Source organism: Ambystoma mexicanum, chromosome 12 (assembly GCF_040938575.1).
Source record: "Ambystoma mexicanum isolate Mex_15411 chromosome 12, UKY_AmexF1_1, whole genome shotgun sequence".
NCBI classification, from domain to species: domain Eukaryota; kingdom Metazoa; phylum Chordata; class Amphibia; order Caudata; family Ambystomatidae; genus Ambystoma; species Ambystoma mexicanum.
Genome location: NC_090936.1, coordinates 870999864 through 871021302, shown reverse-complemented (window position 1 = coordinate 871021302; position 21439 = coordinate 870999864). Strand labels below are relative to the sequence as shown.

Sequence of the window (21439 nt, the reverse complement as noted above, 5' to 3'; positions counted from 1 at the left end):
AGACATCGCCACAAACAGGTCTTCCCAAAAAAACCGAACAGGTTCAACGAACCGAGAATTGAAAACAGCAAACTCCAAAGAGTCGAGGCGTACCGAGATTCACGAAGCGAACACGTTCGCGGAAAAAACGGAACTGAGGCTATGGGCGTTGTGCGTCCTACTTATCACATGGGGTGACGTCGGAGGAGGTCCTCGGGGATGGCGCTTCGACGTCATCGACGCAGGAGCCGAAGATTTTCTGAAGCAGCACAGCTGTGGACATTACCTGTCATAGATATGGAATACGTCGGAGGACCCAATCCCCTTGAAGGGTTAGATATAACACAATGTGTGAAGGCGAGCAATCGGTGGGATTGACGCCTTTGGAACTGCACCACTTTTCCATTTGCTGGCATAGCAATAACGTGTGTTAGGCTTTCTTGCCTCCCTCAGTATGTCCATGCATCTCGGAGGGAGTTTCAGATGTCCAAACTCTATGACCTCAGGAGCCAGGCTGCTAAGTTCAGAGTCTCCCCCCTGTCCTGAGACAACATGTTGCACGGGCAGGGCAGTTTGACTGGTAGGGAGGGGACATTTCCATCAAGTGCGCGAACCAGGGTTTGCGGGCCCACATGGGAGCCACCAGAATCATGGTGACTGGTTCCTGGCGCATCTTGTGTACTATCTTGTTCAGAAGGGGAGTCGGGGGGGAAAAGCGTAGACAAATTTCCCCGACCAAGTTATCCAGAGACCATTCCCCTTGGATCAGTTCTGGGGGTACCTGGAGGCCTAATCTTGGCATTGGGCGTTCTCCTGAGTAGCGAACAGGTCGATCTCTGGAAACCCCCATTCTGCGAAGACGTTGGATACAATGTCTTCGTGCAGTCGCCATTCGTACTCTTCTGGCAGAGGAAAATCTCTGCTGAGTACGTCTGCCAGAAGATTGTGTTCCCCTGGAACATGTTGGGATATCAGGAACATCTTGTGTTTGAGAGCCCATATCCAGATGTTTTGGGAAAGCTTGGATAGCCCTGGAGAGTGAGTGCCCCCCTGTTTGTTCAGATAATACATTGCTGTTGTGCTGTCGGTTGGGACCAGCATTGTCTTCCCTTGCAGTTGCTCCTGAAAGGCTTTCAATGCTTTGAACACTGCTAGTAGCTCCAGTAAGTTTATATGGTTGGACGCTACCTGAGGGGACCACACTCTGTGCGCTGTCTGCTGAAGCAGGTGAGCCCCCCCCACCCCGTGAGAGATGCATCTGGCGTGAGAATGGCTTCCACTGCAGGGGGTGGTGAAAGTTTTCCCCTTCAAGAGGTTCTCCCTCGACCACCACTGCAGAGAGAGAACGAGGGCTGGCGAGACAACTAACAGATCTTCCCATTGTCCGCTGGCCTGACACCACTGGCTGTTGAGCCACTCTTGCATGGGACGCATGCGCAGCCGCATGTGGGGAACCAAGTATATGCACAATGCCATAATTCCTAGCAAACGCATAGCTTTGCGTACCGTCACTTCTCGACTGGCTACATACTGAGGAACCTGAGAGCATGTTCTGAACCCTCTCGCTGGAAGGGAAGACTAGACCGTCTTCCGTACGAATTAGAGCCCCCAGGAACTGTTTTACTTGGCTGGGGACGAAGCTGGATTTCTTTTCGTTGATAGAAAATCCCAGGCTGAACAGTAGGATCCACTGTTTTTTGGGTGTTTGAAAAACAAATTTCGAACGAGTCCCCCGTGATGAGCCAATCGTCGAGTTAAGGGTAAACTGGAACTGAAAGTCTGCGCAGGTGTGCCGCTGCCACTGCCAGGACCTTGGTAAACACCCTTGGCGCCGAGGCTATGCCGAAGGGGAGTACCTTGAACTGGTAGTGTTTGTCCTGAATCACGAACCTTAGGAATTTTCTGTGCGCTGGCAGCATTGAAATATGAAAGTATGCATCTTTCATATCCAATGTTGTCATGAAGTCTCCCTGTTTTAACAATGAGATCACCTCTTGCAGTGTTACCATGCAAAACTTCTGGGGCTTTATGAACTTGTTTGCTGGGTGCAGGTCTGGAACAGGACGCATGGTGAGATCCTTTTTGGGTACAAGGAAGTATATTGAATAGATACCCTTGTTTACCTGAAGAATCGGGACGGCTTCTATGGCGTCCTTTCCCAGCAGCGCTTCCACCTCTTGGACCAGGATCTGCAGATGTTCCAGTGAAAGGCGTTTTCGGCAGTATGAACTGTGGAGGTCGGGCGAATTCCACGCAGTAACCGTGGGCGACCGTCTTTAAGACCCACTGGTCTGAAGTTATCCCCTCCCATGCCCTGAGGAAAGATGTTAATCGCCCCCCGACCGGGGAGACCTGGGAGGGGACCTGGACTTGGTGGTAAATTTCTGACCCAAGTTGACGCTCCTCTGGAATTGGAACCTCTGCCTCTATTCTTTCCACGCTTCTGACCCCTCTGGGGATAGTAAGTGGGGCTTGCAGCCGTTTGACTTGAGTTGAAGTTGCACATGCCAAAATTGTTTTGAGCAGCAAGGGCTTGTCCTCGAAAGGACCGCCGAGAATTACTGCCCCTCTGTGAAGAGGGTTTCTGGGAAATTTGGTGCAGCGACTTAATAGTCTCGCGCTCCTTCTTGGCCGTCTCCAACGCATCGTCTACCGCCTTCCCGAAGAGGTTGGCCTCTTCGATGGGTTTGATGATAATGGATGCCTGGGTCTCAGGCCTGAAGCCCGACGTGCACAGCCACGCGTGCCTCTTTAGGAGAGTACCCTGTGCGAGAGACCTGCCTGCTGTTTCTGTGGGGTCCAGGGTATTCTTTACCACATTCTGATTGGCAAGTTTGCCCTCTGAGACAATGGCGAGAAGCTTGGCTCTGGTTGGTTCCGGAACCTCTTGAAGGCCTTCCTGGAATAGGTTCCATTGTGCGTCGTCGTACCTTGCTAGTAACGTTGTGTCATTGGCAATCCGGACGGTATAGGCCGCTGCCGACGTATCCCGTTTACCTAAGGCATACAACCTTTTGGACTCCTTGTCCGGGGGTGACTCTCCCGTGGCAATGGGAACCCCTGCTCTCTTGCGAGTGTTGGTCACCACCAGCGAGTCTGGGATTGCGCGTCCTTTGATATAAAGCAGGTCTGTGGGGGTGGGTCGGAAAAGTTTTTCGACCCTTGGGTTCACAGCCCTAGTCTGAGCGGGTGTGAATAAGGAAGGGGCCAGCCGTCTCTTTACAGAGCTCGAGAGGGATAGACTGGCTTGCCGGAGGCTTTTCATTAATGATGTCCTCCGCAAAATCCTGTTCGGGCAAGGCTTCAAGCGTGGCAATTTTAAAGAATTCCGCTGCTTTTTTCAACATGTTGTTGAAAGCCATTTGATCATCCACCAGGGAAGCTTGTCGAATCGGGGTGGATGGGGGAGAGTCGAGGCAAACGATATCAGAGTTGTGATCGTCCTGCTGGGTGTCCTCCCAGTTGTCCGTTGCTCCTTGATCTTCCCCATAGTTGTCCAGAAAAGAAGATTCCTCTTCTTCTGTATAGATGTCTCTATACGTGTCCATCTGGACATCATCTTGATAGTCAACTTGGTGTTGGACATCTAGGTGTTGGACGTCTTGTGTTTGAGGGTTAGGGTCTACCCAAGCTTTTTTCGGCGCAGGTTGATCAGAAGCCCTGAATAACTGCTCCAGCCGATCCATACACCCCTCGAATTGCTCCGTGGTCCTCTTGGATGACCCAAATGGACCTAGCTGAGTAGGACTCGTGTTCTCCGTCATAAGGCGTTGAGAGGATCTTCTCATGGTGCTTGAGAGGGGGTACCTGGCTTTCTTCGTAAGAGTCTACGGGATCATCTTCCCAATCCGTGGAAAACCTTTCAGCGGATTGGCCCATAACTGTGGGCGGAACCAGTACCAGGCCCACCGCCGTAGCAATCCTATTAATGCTCTTACGGATAGTCACCAAATCTTCGGGAGACAACGCCTCCGATAATGTGTCAGCAGTGAAAATGTCTTCCGCGGCTCCAGAAGGGCCAGCGGATGGCTTCTCGGGTAGAGGCCTACTCATAGTTTTCGGGTCTGTACGGGCCTTGGAGACCTTGGAATCCGTCGAAGTTTCTTGTTCTGAAACTCTGGCGCGTGTAGTTTGGGGAGTAGCGCCCTTGTTATGTTTATTATGCCCAGTCGGCATGTGCTGCTGCGGATGAGGGGAAGGCTTCGGATCAGACCGATCCGTGGGTGCCGCCGAAGTTTCCGGCAGACCCGTTGGCGCTTTGGCCTTCTTCGACGAAGTCGGCGATGAGGGCGCTTGGGTTGTGTGCTTTGTGCGGTGCGATTGTACGCCCCTGTCACCGGGTGTGGTCCCTGTAGCAAGACCGGAGTCGAGCCTGGAAGGGTCGGGGACCGGCGTGGCGGCCCTAGAATAGTCCGCCTCAAGGTCTATAACGTCCGCGTTGGACGTTTGGTCATCTGATGTATCCCCGTCACTTTCGGCTAGTGTCGCGGCAGGGGAGGGAGGCTCCACACGTGACATACCGTACGCGGCCCACCGCTTCAACCGGTACTCCTTAAGGGTTTAAGGAGTTTACACGCCGAACACCACTTTTCGTTGTGCTCTAGGGGGAGACAAGCGTTACACGACGTGTGCTCGTCTTTCCACGGATATCTTACCCTAAACACAGGGCAGAATCTAAATGGAGTCCTTTCCATAGCAGAAGGGAAGGGTGACCAGACCAAAAAGGAAAGCAGTGGAAAAGAGGAAAGACATAATAACAGTATGGCAAACCCCGAGCCCACTCTCCCTACTGTGTAGGCCGGCCAGAAGGCCCGGCCACATGGAAATCCGAACACCGGATCTTAGGCGCAGAACCCACAGCCATAGACGATTCCCCCGTAGTCTCCGTCGAAGATGTTCTTGATGGGCGAAGTGACTTAACGGGGAATAAACCGACAATTAGGTAAGATAAACAATGTCTCATGAAGAGCTCCGCTATAGGGCGCCCAGTTATCTGGGCGGAAAAAACCAATCTGAGGGACCTCGGCACGTGAGGGATTTTGGGTACTACACACGTCACGATAGGGATAGTGTTTCAGACACGCCTATGCGGACGTCCCCTTTCGGTCCCCCGAAAGACAAGATGCAATACTCCACGGTTACCACTGGTAATGTGATTATAAGCAGATTAACAAGCATCAGAATATCCAGTTTTTGTATGTGTTCAAAACTGTATCAGCTTTTTCTATGTCTTCCGCCATGCCAGATTTTAATGCACCGCGTTTTCTGCTCTTGTTTTTCTCATTTCTAAAACAAGTTTTTCGTTATATACAGGTCTATTCTGATCTCCCAGTGCATATTTCAATTTTTTTCCTTTGACTTCATAGATCGTGAGAGGTGGTGCGTAGTCGATACTGTGGGAGTACATTACGTCCTTTTGGGAGACAGTCTTACTTCTGGTGCTGTTAACCTTAGACGTGTTCTACCTCCACATTCTTCTACAGCAGCTCGCATCCTAGCCTTTATCTCACACCTCGTGTTCCACTTCATTGTTAGCAGATTATGGTCACTGTGGAATGTCCGTGTGATAGTAAAAGCTATTGTATGTGTAAGAAGTTCTTTTCACACAAAAATATGGTCTATTACAGCCGAACTTCCATTTCATTCCCTTGTTGGTATTGGTTCTGCCTCACTTCTCATCGACCGAGTGGAGACTATGCAACTCTCTAGGGATCATTAGAGATGACCACATAATTCCTCTCTGCAAAGTGGGTGGTGTTCTTCTGTTAATTTTCAGTTTTTTGATAGTTGTCGGATAGGTTATGTTCAGGTCCCCACAAAGTAGGATATATTTAGGTTGTATTTCTGCGTAGATATCTTTGATTATGTTTTCCGTCATTTCGAAAAATGTTGTGTTACTCATAGCTAAGGGATTCCAATATGAATTTATTGTAATAGTCATCCCAGCGTCATCCAGTTCTGAAGACCCTTCCTTTCTCCAGTTTAGATGCAACACTTGGAAAAACAGGGTTGAGACCAGAGTTTTTACATGGCAGAATTCACTCCCTGAACGGATCAATGTTGCAAAATATAAACAGGTAACTATGCTGTACAACAATGTTGCGTCTATTACCACAATCAAATAACTAGAGCAAACACAGTTTTCTATCTGTTAATACTCATATGGGAGAATTGGCTGAGATATTTACTCCTTCGAGTGCTTCCAGAATGGATTTACAAACAATGAACTAATGTAAGTCGTGCCGAAGTGCATCTGCCCGAAGCCGTTTGTTGAATAATGATATCAGTTTAGCCGCACTTGATAATTGGCATTCCATTAACATCTTTGAGCAAAGGATAAACGGGTGTGTTGTCTCTGAAGGGACTGAAATCTGCATATCAAACCTGGAGTCACACAACAGTCTCTCCTACAGACGGTTGAACCAATCTGCAGCAGATGCATTTATCAAAACGTTGATAAATATACTGACCCTCACTAGAACACAGAAGTGCTGTGATAAATAGCATTTAACGTCATGCCCCTTCGGCCCAACCCTCAACTTTAACTGCTGCCGGTAGAATGTAAAAGTAGCTTATGTATTGTGCCAGGCTAGCCTCACCAAACCCTTTTCCCTGTCGAGATCATGGAAGGATCCACTAAGCTCTATCCACAGGACGGGTGCCCAAGGCTTGACATGTCAACACAATGCAGAACTCAGGGGAGACATGTGAACAACTCAGAGCGTTTGTGAATTTTAAGAAGGTAACAGGCAAATGCTGAAGCTAGTGCATTTATCAGACCACCGGCTTGAAGAAGTGATCTAAGACCCTCTGAACACACTGCACGTGTTAACTTGCATGTCAGCCAGACAAGGTTGGCTGTTCAGTATCAGACAGTAGCCAGTGCTGCGGTATGTGCATTTCTATCATAGGCGCAGATGTGATTAGCTCATCCAAAGGAGCAGGAAAAGGCAGGCTGCACAGAAATGTTGTGCCTGGGACCCCAAATTCACACTTTATGCATGACTGGACAAGAAAAATCTCCCTTGCCGCCACTGAATGGTCCCTAAAGTGGGGAGACTTACCATGGGGCTATAAAGTCTGTCATATTCGGATCTATGTGATCATTGTACGCCCGGAAATATTGCAAATGGAAATTCTGAATGCAAAAATGCAGGCCAGCAACGATCACATATATGACATGCATTGTACAATGGCACAATACGGCCTTGAGACTGCGGGCGACACACCCGATCTCCTTATACCACACAAGGGTAGCGGAGGACAACTGCGAAACCCCCAATCCTCTTGTGCGGTATTACGAAGATTCAGCATTTTCGTTTGCTGCCAATGCCCATTAAACGTATATTAGTTTTTTTCACCCGTATATTGGGGCGATACCACATTCTGCTGCTTTCAGCATAGATTATCAGTCCAGTCACAGAGAGCAGCAGTTTGCCTTAACTCTGGATGCTGTGCCCCAATGAACAAATAATGAGCAAGGCCATGTAATTGCTATAAAGTTGAAGTTCTTTCAGACATTTGGTAACCTGAAATGTGAATCTGTAGAAAAATCCAGCGGTGCCATACGAACAATCTTGAGTGCATGGAACAAAGAAAGTACCCTCTCTGTTATACAGTGTCAAAAGCCAATTGACCAAAATAGCTGAATGTATAGGATTAATGACATGCATTACTTACTGTAAAACCATTTCTGATGATTGTATCTGCTTAGATTCACATGCTGTGCATATAGTCTAACATCCAGTGGTCACCGTGGAGTATTGCATCTCGTCTTTCAAGAATCGAAAGGCGACGTCGACATGGGCGTGCCTGTAACACTATCCCTAACTTGACGTGTAGTGTACCCAAAATCCCCCACGCGTCGAGGTCCCCAGATTGTATTTTTTCTGTCTTGAGGGAGCCTATGACTAACGTGAGTGAATACAGAAAAGAGAGAAAGTAGTAAGACGTTATGTTCCTCCCATCCGAGCGGGGAGGAAGGGAGGGCGCATGTCAATCTAAGCAGATATAATCATCAGAAATGCTTTTAGGTAAATAATGCATGTCTTCTGATGCTTGTTAATCTGCTTAGAATCACATGCTGTGCATAGACTAGCGAGCAGTACCCGGAGTTGGAAGTGGGATGTGAGAAGGAACAGTAGAGAAAAGAGGTCTTAGTACTGCTTGCCCCACTTGAGAATCAGACCTAGAATGAATGTCTAGGCAATAGTGTTTTGTAAAAGTGTATACAGAACACCAGGTTCCCGCTTTGCAAATGGACTCTAGGGGAACATTTGCTATGGAAGCCCCAGTGCCTCGATTAGAATGTGCTCTAGTCTTGGAGGGCAGTTCTCTATTAGCAAGAGTGTAACAAAGTGTGATGCATTTGACAATCCATTTAGAGAAAGTAGATTTGGAGACAGAGTCTCCTACCTGCTGCCTCTGAAACGAAAAACGTATATGTTTTTCTTAGTGGTCGAGTTCTTTCCATGTAAAACATGACTGCTCTGCGTAAATCCACTGTGTGCAGGCTTCTTTCTCCCATGTTTGAAGGGTTCTGAAAGAACGTTGGTAGTTCTATGGATTGGTTCACATGGAACTTTGAAATTAGTTTAGGCGCAAACCTAGGGTGTTACAAAGGGGTCTAGAACTGAGAGCGCTTGTAGTTCACGGACTCTAATGGAAATTAAAAAGGCAGTTTCGTAGGTGAGATGATTGAGACTGCTTTATGCATGGCCTTGAAAGGAGACCCCCATAAGTCTAGTCAACACCACGTTTAGGTCCCATCTGGGAGCTGGGTTAGAAATGGGAGGGTGAATTCTTTTTACTCCCTCCATGAAAGCCTTAATAACTGGTATCTTGCACCACAACGCCTTTTGTTGTGATGTAGTGGAGGCTGAAATAGCAGCTTAGTGAACTTTTAGCGAGTTAAAAACTAGGCCTGAGTCAAGCAAATTAGTCTGGTACAAAACGATGTGTAGGAGAGCAGTCAATGGGGTTGATGCTCTTAGAGTTGCACCAGATAACAAAACGTTTCCATTTACTGTAATATCAATATCGTCTGTCAGGTTTCTTGCCTCCCTGAGTATGTCCATACATCTCTGAGGGAGTTGCAGCTGCCTGAACTTTATGAACTCATGTGCCAGGTCGCTAAATTCAATGTTTGCGGGCATGGGTGAAGTTTCTCCCAACAACTTGCGGGACAACATGTTGTACAGGCAGGGCAGTTTCATTGGAGGGGATAGGGACATCTCCATCAGATGAGCGAACCAGGGTTGGCGGGCCCACATGGGAGCCACCAATATCATTGTGACTGATTCCTGGTCCATCTTGTGCACTATCTTGTTGAGTAGGGGAGTCAGGGGGAAAAGCGTAAACAAATTTCCCTGACCATGTTATCCAGAGTCCGTTCCCCTTGGAACTGTTCTGGGGGCATCTTGGCATTGAGCGTTCCCCCAGAGTTGCAAACAAGTCGATCCCTGGGAAGCCACATTCTGCGAAAATATTGGAGACTGTCTTTGTGTAATCGCCATTCGTACTCCATGGGTAGTGAGACATCTCTGCTGAGTAGGTCTGCCACAAGATTGAGTTCCCCTGGAACATGTTGTGACAACAGGAACATGTTATGTTTGAGAGCTCACTTCAAACTGTCCCAGAAAATTTGGACAGCCCTGGAGAGTGAGTGCCCCCTTGTTTGATCAGATAGTACATGGCCGTGGTGCTGCATGTGAGGACCAGGACCGTCTTTCCCTGCAGTTGTGCCTGGAAAGCTTTCAGTGCTTGGAATACTGCTAATAGTTCCAACAGGTTTATGTGTTGGACGCTATGTCTGACGACCAAATTCTGTGTGCTGTCTGTTGCAGCAGGTGAGCTCCCCACCCTTTGAGAGATGCGCCTGTAGTTAGAGTGGCCTCACTGCGGGGGTGGTGAAGGATTTCCCCTTCAAGATGTTCTCCCTTGACCACCACCGTAATGAGAGAACGAGGACTGGCGAGACAATCACTAGATCGTCCCATTGTCCGCTGGGCTGACACCACTGGCTTTTGAGCCACTCCTGCATTGGACGCAAGAGCGCATGAGGAACCAAATAAATGCATGACGCCATCATTCCCAACAGTCGCATAGCTTTGCGTACCGTCACCTCTCAACTGGCTACATATTGACAGATTTGAAACAGCATGTTTCAGACCCTCTAGTTGGAGGGGAAGACAAGGCCGTCTTTTTTGAGAATTAGAGCCCCTAGGAACTGTTTGACCTGGCTGAGGTCTAGGCTGGATTTCTTCTCATTGATAGAGAATCCTAGACGGAATAAAAGATCTATAGTTCTTTGGATATTTGACAGGCAGGTTTCGTAGGAATCCCGTTATGAGCCAGTCGTCGAGGTAAGGATAAACTGGGATGGATTGCCTGCGCAGGTGCTGCTGCTGCCACTGTCAGTACCTTTGTAAATACCCTTGGTGCAGAAGCTATGCCAAAGGGTAGTACTTTGAACTGATAGTGCTTGTCTTGAATCATAAATCAGGTATTTTCTGTGCGCCGGCAACATTGAAATATGAAAGTATGCATCTTTCATGTCCAATGTTGCCATGTAATCCCTTGTGTGAGTAGGGGAATTATCTCTTGCAGAGTGAACATACAAAACTTTTGGGGATTCACAAATGTGTTCGCTGGGCGCAGATCTAGTACAGGGCGCATGGTGAGATTTTTTTTGGGTACAAGGAAGTACATTGAATAAATACCCTTGTTTACCTGTAGAAGAGGTACTACCTCTATGGCACCTTTTTCCTGCAGGGTCTTGACTTCTTGTAGCAGGATTCACAGATGTTCTGGCGTCAGGCGTCTTGCTCGTGGCGGTCTGAACTGTGGGTCCGGCTGAATTCTATACAGTACCCGTGGGAGACAGTCTTTGGCACCCACTGGTCTGTAGTTATTCCCTGCCATGCTCGAAAAAACAATGTTAGCCGGCCCACGACCGGGGATTCATGGGAGGGGACTCGGAAATGTGGGTCATTTCTGGCCTGAGGCCGTTGAGCCTCGAGGGGTAGAGTTTCACCCCCTTCCTTTACCATGTTGTTGCCCCCTTGTGGGGTTTGGGGTGTTGTAGCTGCTAGTTCCTTGGGGAGAGGACCAGTTATTACCCGAGCTGTATTGATTTTGAGGGAATTGTTGCCCACAAAAGGAATGTCTATTTCCGCTCCCCCTTCTTTGTGAAGGTCTCTGGGTGATCGGATCCAGAGTCTTAAGGGTGTCATGCTCCTTTTTTTGCAGTTTCGAGAGCTTCATCCAGTGCCTTTCCAAATAAATTGGTATCCTCCACTGTTTCATTTATAAGTGAAGCTTGTGTCGGCTTGAACCCAGAGTTTCTTAGCCATGCGTGCCTGTTCAGGAGGGTACCTTGAGCCAAAGACCTTCGGGCTGTTTCTGCTGCATCCAAAGTATTTATTTAGCATACTTTGGTTAACTTGCCTGTCCTCTGTCACTGTTGAGAGCAGACGGGCTCGCAGTGGCTCAGGAACCTCTTGAAGGCCTTCCTCTAGCTTGGCCCATTGCGCATCAGCATAGGTGGCTAACAACGTTGTATTGTTGGTGATGCAAGTGGAGTAAGCCGCCGCTACCGCCGCAGTGATCCTTTTCCTTAAAGCGTAAAGTCTCTTACACTCTTTGTCAGGGGGTTCCTTCCCAGTGGATGGATAGGTGAACTCGTGCTCTTTTCCTGTTGTAAAAACCAATGAATCTGGAGTAGAATGAGCCCAGATGTAGAGGGAGTCAAAGGGGGAGGGGTGCAAAAGCTTCTCTACCCTCGGATTCCCTGCTCTAGTAAGTGCAGGTGTTAATAAAGAAGGGGCCAGCTTCTTATTAATTGAATTTAGTAGAGGAATAGCTTGGCTGGCAGGAGGTTTTTCTTTCAAAATGTCCTCCACAAAAGCAGCCTCAGGAACGGCTTCCTGAGTAGCAATGTTGAAGTGTTCAGCTGCTTTCCTCAATATGGCATTGAAAGCCATTTGATCATCCACCGGGGAGGCCTGCCTAGTGGGGGTGGTTGGAGGTGAGTCCAGGCACAAGGCATCAGGTTCCAGAGTTGGAGTAGGTGACTGCCAAGGGCGAGGATCAATGAAGTCCGGATCTACCCCCCCAACCCTCAGTGGGGTCCAAATGGACCTTCACAGAGTCAATAAAGAGATCTTCCTTTTGAGACTCCTCCTCAGTGAGGTCATACATGTATTCCTCCTCTTCATCATCTTGAGTAGGGTCAAAGACCCTCTGCAGCTTAGCCACAGGGAGAGGGGGTTTTCCTCCCTAGACCTCTTGGTTGTGGACTTCTCAGAGAGTTCCACAAATCTCTCTAGCCTGTGCAAACATCCTTCAAATTTATCTCTGGTCCAAACAGATGAACCAGAGCGATACAGGGGTGGAAAGGGCTCATCTAGCGCATCCTCTGTTTGCAAACGTCGATATTTTTTCTTCAACGCCAAAGAAATCCCTTCAGGAGCTTCTGAAAAGTCTTTTCGGGCTTCCGCCGGTTGGCATGTGTCCTTTTGTTTGTCTGTAGGCCTTTCCGTAGGTTCCGGTAAATTCTTCGGCCTATCCTTGGGTTTCGACGAATTTTTGTGCTTGACCTTGGTTTTTGTTGAATCCTTGGACCCTTGTGAGTTTCCACTGAAATGATCCTGGCGATGCTCTCGGTAATCACTTCATCATCGGGAAGTTCTAAAGTGCGGGCCTCTGGTTACGCAACTACTTTTGGCGGAACTGGGCCTTTTCAGCCGTGGGCAACTTCTTCCGATACATCTTGACGGGATTTGGATATTGAGGTCAGCGCCCTTTGATTTAGTAGGCCCAGACGCAAGGCGCGGTTGCAGGGAGCGCTGCCGACCCAGACGGTCGGGGGCAGGGCCGAAGCTGCGGTGTGCCCGTTGGCGCTATGGACCGCTTCAACCGTTTAGTCAAAGACGTCCCTGGGGTTGTGTCTTTAGTGTGGGGAACATGTGCGTCTATGTCGCCGGGGTGTACATTCCCCATAGCAGGCCCTAGGTCTTGCCTAGCGGGGACGGGGATAGACTATGCGGAGCGAGAATGCTCCACCGAGAGGTAATTCGCCTCCGAATCGGAGGCTAGTTCGTCACTCAACCCCTCGTCACAATCGGCGGTTGTGGCAGCGAGAGAACTGGACTCGGCCTGCGACATTCCGTAGGCTGCCCACCGCTTAACACGGCGCTCCTTAAAAGTTTTCGGGTGCAGGAGCTTGCAAGCCGCACAAACCTACTCGTCGTGATTGAGGGGTAAACACCGGTTACACTTAGTGTTTATCCTTCCAAGGGAATTTGGCCCTGAAAACAGGACAAAACCTAAATGGAGTCCTCTCCATAGCTGAGAAAAACTGATGAATAGACCCAGGGAACAATGAGAGAGGAAAGGGAAAGGCATTCTAAGAAAGGCAAATGTCCACCGCGACCCCACTCTCCCTACTGTGTAGGCCGTCCAGAAGGCCCAGCCACGTGGTCGGCAGAACCAACGGGACCCCATCTGCTGAAGATCCGTGGACAAACTTCGGCGGAGAACTGAAACAGCCGTCGATGGAAGGGACGGTAGGGTAATATTGATAACTTTAATATATATTATGACCAAAGGTCGAAGAGAACAAAAGCAATTTCTCTGGATGAGCTTCGCATAAAACGACCAGTATGTAGAGCGGAAAACAACTATCTGAGGGACTTCGGCGCATGAGGGATTTTGGGTACCCTACACGTCACACTAGGGATAGTGTTACAGGCACACCCATGTCGATGTCCTCCTTCGATTCTAGAAAGACAAGATGCAATGCTCTGCGGTGACGAAGGGATGTCAGACTATATGCACAGCATGGGATTCTAAACAGATTAACAAGCATCTGAAAAAAGTATTATTGCTGAGCAAGATGGAACAGATATGGAAGGTATATAACAAACTGTTGTAAAGCAAAAAGACAAATAGAAATATCCTCCATGTGTTGACCATACTCTAGGTTATACATTGAGAATCAAAATAGAAAACAAACGTCCCAGAAGAATACCTCAGAAACTCATATGGCTAACAGAGCAATATATGGATGTTCTGATGATACCACAAGCAGGTTTGATGAGACATGTGGATCAACAATTTTGAATATCCACTATTTATTTAATTAGATGCATTGCAGCAAATGTTCAAATAATTTCAAACTTTGGATGATTTTACGTTTCAGTGTCTGTAACTAAGTAGAATATATTCATTCGAATGAACACATAGTCTAGACAAATACAAGCATCCTGTTAATATACTAGGAATGGAGTATATATCAGAATTTACTTTTAATGCCATTGTATCACCAATAAAAGTAACATCGATTGGTACAAATAACATCCCAGTTTGCATACTGTGATTTAAAACACTTGGCATCTCAAAATTAAACTGCAGAAATATACACAGACAATACAACAATGAACTGACGTCACACGCAAGACGAAACTGTAAAAGTTTGAAAATCCGCCGCATGCAGGAACACCATATGAAAAATGGAGCATGGGAGACCTTGTTCCCATAAAAATAAGTATTGTCTAAGAATATGCATTCCCACAAGTGTTCCCAGCGTGTCCGCTCCTGAAAAAGGATCAAAAAGAAGGTAAGTGGGGTTGGGAGGCCGCGAGTTGGACGGGGGAAAGAGAGGAAAAAAAAAAAAAAGAAAAAAAAAAAAACTTACCCGAGTCCCCCGGCGGGGGTTTTATGGTGAAGGCAGCCTCTCAGCCACAGGGAGGCTCGGAGCTGGGATGGCCCCGCTTCGAGCCTTCTCATTGGCTGAGGGGCTGCCTTCACCCCCCGCCGGGGACAAAGGCTGTGGAATCCCGACAGAGGGATTCACGGTCGGGTAAGGACCTGGTGAGAGCCAACCACAATGCGTGTGGCATTCTGCTTCAATCTCGCCGGGTACTAATCTTTAATACAACATACATCAAAAGAAACATTGAGCAAAGACACATCGTATCGGATGACTCATCGCACACCGTCTACCAGGACAGATTTTAGAAATACATCTCACAGATTTCAGGAGGCCTCCCTAGTTATAGTGAACATGGGAACACAGAGGTTAGCCAAAGCTAATCAAGTACATGTGGAGAGTGGTCAAGGTGGAATCATACAAATAGGACGACTCCAAAATGTTGCTTATACACAGTACCGCGCCTTTGTGCCGTACTAATATCCTGACCCCCATTACTCTTGACTAATGGAAGCAGGAGTTGCAGGGGTGTCCTCTGCTGCCGTTAGTCGGGGTAATGGGACTTGGGGGTTGCAGGGGTGTCCCCCGCATCCATTACATGGTAGGGGAGACACGAAACAGTAAAGAAAAAAAAATTAAGAGAAAAGGACCCTGAGGCGCCGACCCACGTAAGTGGGTGGGAACTGACTACGCAGGGATCGAGGGAAGTCGGCAGCACACACGGAAGTGTGCCTCTGTTAAGGGGCGGGGAAGGGGGAAGTGGGGTAGGGGGTTGCGGGCCACAGGGGTCTATATGAACACTGCGCCGCGCTGTAATGGTTGTCATTTTTCGTCAGCAGAATTGCAGGCGGCACAGTGATCACATAGATCCATCAAGAATTAGTCTCAGGAGTGAGTGGTCAGCGGTCTACAATGAGTTCACGCAGTGAAGCACACAATTATTCTGCTTCAACAGTTAATTACAAACATACTCCAATTATAGGCACAAAAAGCACTCGAAAATTGAAACAGCAGGTAATTCTATCACACAACACTCAGTAATATAACATATGCAGTTACCATAGGTCTATAGAAAGGCATGCAACTCCCTTAAAGACCTGAAAGGAAGGCAAGTAATTATGCAGTAAGGAAAACCAATTCACAAGTGGAATACCCTAATTATGTGAGTCTAATGCCCAAGTTGAATGGGGCCGTGTGCCCAAAAGTCCCAAAGTTCCTTCTAGGAAATGGGTCAAAGTTATAAAAGGTTCTTGTGGTTGTGAAAAATGCTCCAGAAGAATTCTTAAGAATTTTACAGGAAAGTAAGATACTTTTTCTGTCTTTGAACAGCTTTTAAAAAGCAAAAGAAAAGAATGGAACAATATTTTTTTCTAAGGTTTATTAGGGGGAGACCAGGGCAGCTGCAAGTATTGCGACTACTCACCCCGACTCCGATTTTCCCAAGTGACAAGGCAGGTCGACCGAGTCGCCGAAGGTAGGTTCTCCTGCTGTTGGATCCAGTAGACGATGTCCAGAAGCAGCGGGCGCAAGGAAGATTCTAGTCGGTTCCTAGAGCTGAGAATAAACCCGTTCTGATGCCGAATTGCAGCAGACACTGATGCAGACCTCTTCAGGACACTACCAGAAAGAGGAAAGCTGGATCCAGTGACAGTCATTGCACAAAGGCAACAGCATACGTTCTCCAGTCACGATCAAAGACCTTCCAGGACAGGATCCCTTGATGCTGGGAAGCTTAAACTTAGTAGGAAAGCGACAACTTGTAGAACGAGCTGGCTACCACTGAACGCCTGGGTGAAAACACGAAACAGCGGCGCTTCTGGCATGGTAGTCCAATTCAGAGATGGTCAGTCCACTGAATGGTCCGGGGATGATTCCGAGGGCTCAGACCTACAGGCACGAGAGACGGCACAGAGATTGGTTGGTTCCACCAGTCCAATGGTTGAAGCACCGCAGAGGGTCTTCTCAGATCAGGTGGTACAGCAGAGGGTCTTCTCAGATCAGGTGGTCCACCAGCAGGACTTCGCCAGGGCAACTGGAGGAACAATCAGCAGGAGTCGTCCATGGGTCATTAGTTGGGTACACAGAATACTTGGCTCCAATGCTCATCTGCTGGAATGGCTGTAGGAGTCCCTTTCTTATTCCAAAGCGAGCCATGGCAGAAACCAGCCAACCAATGGTAAGGGGTTTGCACCACTCCCAGCCAGAAGTGGTCCAAACAGGGACCACTGTGGGTTTCACTCCTGCATGCACACCAGACTTTCAGGCACCAAGGTTGTGGAATGGGACTAGACAGTCCCCACCCACTTCCTAGGCCCACACAAATGGCATGCACTAGAACGCGAAAACCACAGCTTTCCTGGCAAATGCATGACCGTATTGGGGATTTCCTGACCTGCAAAGGCAGGAAGGCGGCCAGGAAACAATATGGTGTGACAAATCCTTTGATGTCGTCACTTCTCCCCCAACGGAGAGCTCCTTCCTATGAGGCCAGGTAGGGGAGGCTGCTACCCGATAGTCCCCCTGGGGGTGGTGCACAGCGGGAGGATCTCATGGGGAATCGACACCCCAACTCCTCTAGGGACAGGTACAACCATCTAAGGAAAATGCGGTATAATACCCTTCACCCAACACCCTACACACCTCCAGAGTCTGGAAACCCCAACCACTTACCTAACCAACCCATGAACCTATGTAGTTCCATAGATTTAACTTCTACTTAGACGAGGAAGATTTTGTATTACCCAAGGGAGGTTGAGGTTAGAAGTACTGGTACGAGGAGGAGGTGCAGAAGAATAAATATTGAAAGACTTAAGACATTGAAGGAGGACTGGAGTCCTAAAGCCAGTCCATTGCCAATCAACCACTATAGAAATTTAAAAAAAGGACTCCAAGAAGAGAGCCAGCCAACGAACATGAGACGCATTCCAGCCAGGGAAGTTCAAGGAGAAGACGCCAAGGAAGCTGTGAGCTGCCCGATCCCCAAGTCCAGAAGGTGGAGAGGGGAATCATTGACACAGTAGCATGCAACAGGTCCTAGGCTGAGCTGGAAGCTGGAGAGTGGTGGCGTGACCCGAAGCGGGTGGACTCAAACTGTCACAGAACAATGCTGTGACTGCCAGAAACAACTTGCAGCAGACCCACGCAAGAGCACACCAAGAAGGTAGAGGAAGCTCGAACCAAGACCCACAACCCTGTCAAGAAGGTTCCATGTGTTCATATCCCTGCAAAAATTTCGCCATACAAGAATGGCGCCATATTTTTGTGGCGATATTAACCCATTAAACCTGTGGGGGACACCCCCATATTATTCTAAAGGGGAGCGGGGGACACCCATGTAACCCCTGCTCCCATTTACTCCAAAAATTATCCCCACTAATAAGATCACCTATGGCCGTTCCCGGCGACCATATATATGGCGATATTATTGGTGGGGATAATATTAGCTGATACCGTCAAGAACTGGCAAAGAGCTCCTGAGAAACAGGTGACTGGATTAAGAGGAAGTCCAGTGGGGACATGGTGCGACAAAAGTTAAACATAATGAGTGCCTTGGGAATCATCTTCCTCGGCACAGTGGTTGGTCTCATAACACTGTTCAAGCTAACAATAAAGAGCGCCTTAGGAATCACATTCCTTGGCGCAGTTGTTGGTTGCAAACCACTGTTGAAGCAGACAGTAAAAAGTATAGCAAGTCCATTTTATTGTGGCAGTACCTGGCTGGAGAGTGAACTAGGCCCGCCAGAACCAAGAAAGAAGTACAGGTCTGGGACCCTGCATCCACAAGAATGGGAGATTGCGAAGCATCCCCCGCATCCTAGTACTTGGCAGGAGAGTGCAGCTGGTACTCCAGGGGAAGAGGAGAAAACAGGGCCTGGGACCCTCATCACAACTGGCTCTTTGCTTTGTGAGAAAGGTCAGGGGAAGGGAGTAATTCCCCGTGGTATTGTGAACTGTGAAATAAGGTCTGAGAAAGGAGGGGGAAGGGAGTCAATCCCCGCCCGGCGTTGTGAACTGTGAAATAGAGTAAGAAAGACCTGAAGAGACATTCCCTCTGGTGTTGTGAACTGGAAGAGCAAAGCTAAAGAAGGCCAGGAGAAGGGAGTGAGTCTCCTTGCAATCGTACCCGCAAAGAGGCTCAAACCAATGAACCAGGGGAAGGAGTCATTACCCCTGGGATACAAAGTGTTGAACTTTCTGATACAAAGTTTGAGAGGATCAGCAACCTTTTTGTTTGTTTAATACTAAACTCAGGGGAAGAGAGTCATTCCCTCTGGGGGAGAACTTCTAACCAGAACTCTGCCAGCCAGTCCAGGAGGTAATAACTCTCCTAGACCAAACATTTTGTTAATTAGTATAATTACAAGTGTAAAGGACAGAGAGGGGGACATTTTAACAAAGGACAGTGGACTCCAAGTTACAAAGACATCCTGACAGACCCATTAGCATTTTACTTGAGGCAGGGAAACCCCTAGAGAGAGGTAGGTTTTCTCTTTATGTTCATCACAAATAAAAGTCTATGGCAAACAATATGCCACCTGTGCGCCAGACTCCTCCTCCTGCACCCTTACAATGGCCAAAGAACAAGCAAATAATCTCATGTAGTAGCCAGTAGTGCGTGGGCACACTAAAAGTACTGCAAAAATATTAAAAATATAAATGCTGCCATCAGCTTTTCTTTAAGCACATATACAAATAACCAAAGGTCACCAGTCTAAAAGACTAGGTTGATATACAAGTATCCCCATGCACTGCATTGTATGATGCTGTGTGCACTGTTATAAATGTTACCAAAACAGTTAAAAAGTAAAAGACAAAAGGGAACCATGGTTTCCCAGTTCTGATAGTCTGAATGACTATCAATTTCCCAATGACAAATTAACAAAAGGCCAGTAAAGTGAAGCTTCTCTATAAAAATCAGGACAGGTTCAAAAACATTTTGGGGGTCCATAGAATATAGAAGGAAAGTTGTCTAAAAGACAAATCTTTCCTAACACACTGTAACAAGTTGGTGAATATCTAAGGCCTTTACCACAATTAGAATATATGTCTGACTAGTAACAGAAATGGAATCATTTTATTTAGTACTCGGTAGGGGGGCTGGTAGTCTCTCAGACAGTGAGGAGGCTTGGAATGGTTGGAATTACTAGACTGTAATCCCCTCCCCCCAACTCTGAGGCGCCTCAAGGCTGGAGGCTGCCATCTTCCCCCGCCAGCGAATGAGGTAATGGCTCTGCCTCCCTCCACAGATTTCCCTTCCCTCCCCCATCCCTTCGATTCAGGCCCCCAGATACGGTTTGTATCAGGCCTTTTTACACATGAAAATCTTGTAAATACGATATCTTTATTATTTTCCTTTGTACATTTACACACAGGTTTAGAGCAGAGGGCAGTGCAAAGGTCAGGTTACTTCACAGAAACCAGAACACTTCTTTTGATTTTTATCTACACGGATGTAATTGCAAGCCAGGGAGGAAAGGCTCTGAAACATTAATTTTTCTGAAACCTTTCAAAAAAAGAGACTGCACACTGATGAAAGGAATGGTTTCTTTCTGTTCAGCTTCTGCTGTGTTGTGTGTAGATGCTCATGGATCAAACAGAAGCACTGTGTATATTTTCTCAACATTTTAGGATTCTAGAATTAAAGATGGAAAACTGAGTTGCAATTGAGAATTAATCTTTTGTAACAAATTATGCTTTTTTTCCCCAGTGAAAGCAAACCAGTATTGCACAATTGTATTTTTCATAGTGCTTGTGCTGTGTGCATAATCAAGCAGCGGCAGATCCTGGTTACACTTCTGATTAATGTACACGCTAATTATAAAAACAGTGTGTAAAATGATGACTATGCACGGTCTAGTTTACATCCATTCAACCTTGCAGTCAATGAGGTACATTACTATAATGGTCAGTGGCAGCAGAGTCTTTGCTCAAAGGTAAGTGATTGTCATTACACCAATCACGTGTTATAGCCTCTCAAATCTTCAAGTCTACAATTAAAACACCCAAAACCTGACTCTCCAGGAAGGGCAAGCGCTGTTCAAAAACCAACAAATGAAAGCTACATTTGTTATTGAAATAGAAACTCAGCAAAACATGTCCCTGTGATAATCCATAATCCAGATAGGTATTTTACTTTATGTAGCACTTCATACATGGTTCGTCCAACATCTAGGCACTTAATTATTATACCTCAGTCAATACTCTGTTTACCTACCTCTGAAGGATGTTAGCCAATAAGATAGCTCAGCCGGTTGAGGACTTGTTGCAGTGATCTGTGTGTGATCTCTAGGTTTAAATTTTGAATCCTGGCAAGGCCAACTCAGCCTGTCATCTTTTTAAAGTTGATAAAGGAGTACCAACTTCAGGTTGGCGATAAATATGTTCTATGCACAGCGTTTTGCCAAAAGCGCTATATAAATAACCATTTGGCCATTAGATTAGGTGTAGAATTTAGCATGAAGGCCATGTCTCTCTGCACTGTTGTGTCATACCATTGGCATAAAATTAAGTAGTAATAGCTCCAGGAAAAGAGGACTTTCATTAAACATCAAAAGAAAATTCTGCTATCGAACCTCAAAACACACGATGCAATTGTTTGCTTTACTATGTAATTGACTAGGTTTTTGTGTTTTGTTTTAAACATTTAAATATATACAGGAGAGATCAAACGGCCAGACCTTCGAGAACTAATGAAAGGTGTATTCTGTCACAATGCAGAAAGCTGCCGCATGATAAGGATTCCCATAC

The 21439-nt window shown here is 47.2% G+C and overlaps 1 protein-coding gene across 7 annotated transcripts in view; it reads right to left on the bottom strand.

Annotated features, from left to right (window-relative positions):
* FRS2 (fibroblast growth factor receptor substrate 2) overlaps positions 1-21439 on the bottom strand; it is a 620941-nt gene that overhangs the window by 162949 nt on the left and 436553 nt on the right. The gene's annotated exons all lie outside the window — the stretch shown is intronic.